At 38.9% G+C, this 6,395-nt stretch overlaps 1 protein-coding gene across 5 annotated transcripts in view; it reads right to left on the bottom strand.

Annotated features, from left to right (window-relative positions):
* Positions 1 to 6,395, bottom strand: part of RHOH (ras homolog family member H) — a 51,553-nt gene that overhangs the window by 27,906 nt on the left and 17,252 nt on the right. Inside the window, exon 1 of one of the 5 annotated variants that reach the window (XM_060416636.1) lies at positions 4,727 to 4,885. The exons of the other annotated variants lie outside the window; for them this stretch is intronic. The gene's annotated coding sequence lies outside the window, so the exon portion shown is untranslated. Of the gene's footprint in view, positions 1 to 4,726; positions 4,886 to 6,395 lie in introns of those variants that run through there. 5 annotated transcript variants of the gene reach the window in all.

The raw sequence follows: 6,395 nt of genomic DNA, 5'->3' as shown, positions 1-6,395 counted from the left end.
CCCTGCTGCACATCCTCCCACCATTGAAACAGCCCTTTCTCCAGAGGTTCAGTGCTTCGTTGGAATGCAAATATCCTTGGCAGGTAAAGGCCTTTTTACAGTTTTCATATTTATAAGAATGTGTTCAAGTCTTATTCTATCGTCAAAGCCACTTTTGGTTGGAGGAGGAGAAATTTTCACAAAAAAGCAAAAACTCTATACAAAGAGAGGTAAGACACTGGAAGATATCTTGTATTGGTCATTCCCATTCTCTGGGTCATTCCCTTCTACATCCAGGCGCTTCCTAAACTGGAATAGCCCTGGTGGCCTACCAGTCTCCGGTATTGTCTGCAGACTGATAATCTGAAGTGTCATTGATCTCAATTCTCAATAACACCATTCATGTGCTCACTCCTCCAATATGTACTGCACTCTAACTACGTGCTGGGCATTGTACTAAATGCTGCATGGGGAATAGAGAAAGCTGAGGAATTCTAATTCATCTCAAAATCAAGCGTCCAATCTGTAGATGAGGATCACTGGGTTTATAATACTGATCTGTATTATCAGTTCAGTTCAGTCGCTCAGTCGTGTCCAACTCTTTGCGACCCCGTGAATCGCAGCACACCAGGCCTCCCTGCCCATCACCAACTCCCAGAGTTTACTCAAACTCATGTCCATCGAGTCAGCAATGCCATCCAGCCATCTCATCCTCTGTTGTCCCCTTCTCCTCCTGCCACCAATCCCTCCCAGCATCAGGGTCTTTTCCAATGAGTCAACTTTTCGCATGAGATGGCCAAAGTACTGGAGTTTCAGTATAATATAATACTGACTACAATATTAAAGAAACACTTGGTGTCTATTCACTGCACTTGCCCCAGAGTGATGTGATACACCATTAGCCCTAGGAAGTATCATTATTCTCAATTTACGATTAAAAATTTTTTTTCCTTTGGTCATGCCACGTAGGATCTTAATTCCCCAACTAGGGATTGAACCCAGAGCCACAGCAGTGAAGCACCAAGTCCTAACCACTGCACCACCAGGGAATTCCCTCAGTTTACAGATAAACTGATCAATGTCCAGGAGGTAAAGTCAGAGATCCCCAAATGTGAGCATCCTCAAAATTAGAGGTTGTTTAAAATGTTTTCCTGGGCACCTCACGGGGACATTCACATCCAATAGGTCTGGGAAGAACCAGAGAAGCTATTTTCAAAGTACAAGGATGACTCAGAAGCAGTCAAATTGGAGAAACACTGTTATGCAACTAAGTACAGCATTCCCATACAGCTTTTCATTTTACCTTCACCATCTGGAAAATAGAATTATTATATTAATATCCCCAGTTTACATGTGAAGCAGCTTTGGCTCACACATACACACACACAAAATTGTCCCCCCCAAAACAAAACCCTAGTCTAGAGGTGAAAGCTCTAATCAGGAGTCAGGATATTTGGGTTCAATTTCACCTCTGTCATTAGCCTTGTAACCAGAAGTACCCACTCACCTCTAGGTGCTTCTTTCATTGAGTATAAGATGGAGGGTTTCATTCCAGCTTGAAATGTTATAAAATGTAGATACTACTCCTATTCCAACTCCTTAAGTAGATACCTTTTAAATAATACCTTTTAAGTAATACCTTTTAAATAAGTATACCTAAGTAACTATTTCTCTTCAGGGGAATGCTGAGGGAAACTCAGTAAAACAAAGATATATTGCCCCTGAAGCATCAGGTGGATAAACCAAGCCATCCACAGTTCCATTTATTGACTGCCATGGTGCCTGAGGCAAGCACCTTCATATCTGACCTCGTTTTATCCTCATGACAGTCCCACAAGGAAAATTTTACAAATGTGATGACTGAGAGCCCGAGAAATTAAATAACTTGACCCTGGTCAACTCCAAAACCCTGAGCTTTACACCCTGCCTCCACACTTCCAATTCTCTCATACAGAGAAGATCAGGAAATGGAAGGCAGAATCGAGCTAGTGAACTGTTTCCAGCTCCTAAATCTGGCCTTTAGGCTTGTATCTTATAAGTGAATTCCAACGATGTTGGTTATTTACGTTAAAACACAAATAGTGTACAGTGGGTTTTAGAACTGCAAAGAAAACCATGTCCAGCTACTTACTGGCTCTCATCTATTGATGTTTGTCACTTTTAGCTATTATAACCAGCTTTTACCAATTGCTTTCTAGATGCATAGCACTATAGTGGACATTGTGAGAGACTCCCTGCTCTCCTGGAATTTAGCCCATTGTGAAGACAAGATAGAGATGCTCGAGTCAGGTAAGTAACATTAAAAGACATTATGTGTGTGTGTGCTAGGCCACTTCAGTTGTGTCTGACTCTTTGCAACCTCATGGACTGTAGCCCACCAGGCGCCTCTCTCCATGGGATTCTCTAGGCAAGTGTTGCCAGTTCCTTCTCCAGGGGATCTTCCCGATCCAGAGTCAGAACCTGAGTCTCTTATGCCTCCTGCATTGGCAGGCGAGTTCTTTACCACTACACTTAATTACTTAATTGGGGCTTCCCAGGTGGCACAGTGCTAAAGAATTCTCCTGCCAGTGTAGGAGATGTAAGACACAGTTTCGTTCCCTGGGTCAAGAAGATCCACTGCAGTAGGAAATGGCAACCTGCTCCAGTATTCTTGCCTGGAAAATTCCATGGACAGCGGAGCCTAGTAGGCTATAGTCCATGGGGCCGAAAGAGTTGGACAGGACTGAGCACACATATGCACGCATGCACGTGCACGCGCACACACACACACAATTAATTAAGTGCACCAAAGAGTGAAACAGATCATAAACACTATAGGATTTTAAAAGAATAGGAATTATTAAAAAAAAAAAAAGGAAGGGGAAAAAAGAAAAAAGGATGGAAATGTGCATGGGCTGGGGGCACTGTAAACAACATGCAAAGGGAAAGGATATATATATATATGGTGGTGGTGGTTGGTGGTTTAGTCGCTAAGTCATGTTGGACTCTTGTGATCCAGAGTACTGTAGCCTGCCAGGCTCCCCTGTCCATGGGATTCTCCAGGCAAGAATACCTGAGAGGGTTGCCATTTCCTTCTCCAGGAGATCTCAACCCAGGAATTGAACCTGGGCCTCCTGCATTGTAGGCAGATGACTTACCAACTGAGCTATGAGGGAAGCCCATATATATATATATATATATATATATATATATATAAAATAATATATGAGGCTTGCGACCTCATGGACTGTAGCCCACCAGGCTCCTCTCTCCATGGGATTCTCTAGGCAAGTGTTGCTATTTCCTTCTCATTATGGGTGATTCATGTTGTTGTATGGCAAAAGCCAACACGACATTGTAAAGCAATTACCCTCCAATTTTTAACTTTTTTAATTAAAAAAAAAAAAGAACTTGCAAGAAAGCAGGACTTACACTAGGTTTTGAGGAGAAGTATTAAAAAGGTTGGCGATGAAGGAAAAGGTCTTCTAGGCAAGTGGAACTGCCTAAGGACTCCCAGGGGAAGTGACTTAGACTAGAGTCTCAAGGGGAGAGGATTTGGAAGGGTAACAAGAAAGGGACTGGCCTGTGCAAAAGCACAGAGGACTGAGAGCAAAGATGTGCTTCAGAACAAAGTGGATCAGCATGCCTGGACCCTAGACCAGAGTTGAGGAAATGATAGGAAAAGAGAATGAGAAGGTAGACCTTATGCCTGTAAGAAACTGAAAGCTACTGAAGGCTTTTGGGTGGGGAAATAAGTTCAAATTAATGCCTAGGGTGATTGGTCCAGCTTTAAAACAAGTAAAATGGTTTTTTCCACTCAATATACAATATATATATATGGGGGGGTCTATACAAAGATGAATACAACACAGTTCCCATTCTTAGGAAACTGCCAATCCAGTGAGAGAAGATCACCAATTACAAGATAATGTAAGTTGTTCCTTAATTCAATTTATGACATTATCTGCGGCAGGCATTGTTAGTTTTCTACTCAATATCCGAGCCTCTCTTTGTCGTTAATAATAGAATCCAGGACTTCCCTGGTGGCCCAATGGCTAAGACTCCACACTCCCAATGCAAGGGGCCCGGGTTCAATCTCTAGTTAGGAAATTAGGCTCCATATGCTACAAATAAAGACCCCACATACCACAAGGAAGATCAAAGAACCTGCGTGTCGGAACTAAGACCTGGTGCAGCCAAATATATCAATAATATTTCCTTAAAAATAGAATTCAATTTTGTTGCAAGACAATGTGCAAGACCTTAGGCAATGGACCATGCTTGGCCTAAGCCACCATTTCTCAACCTTTTTTTCATTATCATTTGCCTCAGAGCATTTTTAGACACTTTTTTCCTAATCATGTCACTTACTAAAATTTAATATCATAAATGTACTCTATGTATTGCATGCATATCTGTGCTTTATATATAAAAAGAGTAATATCTTTTTTCTGCCCCTCCTCCTCACCAATAAACAATTCTCCCCCATAGGAGTTATTATCATCATCATCCCATCTACCCTGACCCCATCCCTACCCATACCTCCTCCTACTACCTTCCTCACTTGCCTCCCTGTTGGAAATGCATAGCCTAAGACAATTATGTAACAATTCTACTTCCTGTTTCCTCACCTTTCTCACAACTGGGCTGGGCAAGTAACCCAATCCTAGCAATGACAAGATAGTTGATATCTGTTTAGCAGATCTCTGGGAAAACTCTTGTTGTCCTAGAAAATGCAACAGCCAATGCCAGATCAGCCTACTTTTACCTTCACCCAGCTCTACGATTTAATGGAGGCATAAGCCTGGAAGCTGCGGGAGCCATCTTGCAGCTATGATGACACACAGGAAAACTGCAGAGGCACTGTCACTGAGCCACTGAACCAGGGGCAGGAACACAGACCTCCAGACTTCTGGCTATGAGGGAGAAATGAATCCAGATTTTTTGAAAGCTATTGTCAGGTATCGTGCAACTTGCAGCTGAAAGCTCTGCTAACTGATATGTTGTGTGTCTCGTGAACCATAACTTGTCTAACATAACCATGAATTACTGTTAAACCAAAGCCAGAGAGAAGCACAAACAAAAGCAAACAAAAATGTGATCAGAAATATTATGCAGTCAAACAGATTTCGTTTATGTTTTAAAGGAAAATGCTTTCCTTCACTTATCAACTTTTCAAATAAATGTTAAAGCATTTGAAATAATATTTAGCATTTGAAACTAATAAACTTTAAGATATTTGTTACTGTGCAGAAAAATGGTCATGAAAGACTACAAGATAATTTTGCTACTTTATAGCAAATGATTTGCCTAGTAGGTATCTTTCAAAATATTTGAAAGTCAATTATTTCTAAATTAAATATTTAAGATACATAAGGAATATATGCTTCTTAAAGGATCTCTCTGGGAATCTTTTCCCATGTTAAAAAATTTTTAGATAAACATCTATATTCACTATTTGAATATCATGTATTTTACTTAAATTCTGATACTAGTTAAAGCTAATTCTCTTATTTTAATAACATAAACCTATTTAATAACTCCAACATCTCTCATAAAAGTGATTTTCAAGGTTCAAGATAAAAGAAACTTGAAATCCCTTTAAAGCTAAAGATCATTTAAATCTTAAAATTTAATTATAGGCTTAGGACTATCAAGCATTAGGTTTTCTTCAAGATGTCAAAATAATTCTCACATCAAAATCATTTTACTAGTTTCACTATTAACCTCACACCATAAATTGACTTTCTTTTGGAAGATTTTTTCCTTTTTATTATAAAAATAATATATGCAAATCACAGAAAATATAGGAAACATAAAAACCATATAGAATTTTATCATATACTAGATGATAACTTTTAACATACTGGTTTATCTACTTCACATTCTGAATTCATGTAAGAATATATAAGCCCTTTAAAATAAAAATATATGATTTTAAACTCTGATTTTTTTCTCACCTATTAAACATTCTTCAAAAAATTATTGTGTTGAAAAGCTATGCTTTTATAGTAAAACACTTGCTGTTTTCTTAGGATCAATTCTTAGAAGCAGTCACAGGATAAGAACATTTTAAGGCTATTCCTTCAGACTGCCCAGTTACTTGCAATTTTTCTTAAAAGAATGGCCTTTCCATAGCTACCTAAAGTAATTTAAAATAATAATTTAGAACATAGCATATTACATAGTGAGTAGAAGGATCATTCAACTCTTTTTCCCTGACTGGAGATATTATTTATAAATTGTACTTTGGCCTTTATTTTATAGAAAAAGGAAAAACTTGATAATAATTTAAAAGTTCATCAAACTCTTGAACAAACTCTGATGAACTCGAAGCGTTCATCAAACTCTTTGAAGGCAAGTGAATTTGCTTTGTTATTTACCCTACATTTTTGTAATTACTTTGTTAAAGATCTAGTATGTAAGAATCATTAAGC

Source organism: Ovis aries, chromosome 6 (genome assembly GCF_016772045.2).
Source record: "Ovis aries strain OAR_USU_Benz2616 breed Rambouillet chromosome 6, ARS-UI_Ramb_v3.0, whole genome shotgun sequence".
NCBI classification, from domain to species: Eukaryota; Metazoa; Chordata; class Mammalia; order Artiodactyla; family Bovidae; genus Ovis; species Ovis aries.
Note: the sequence above shows the minus strand (reverse complement) of the source record. Positions and strands in the feature narration are given on the sequence as shown.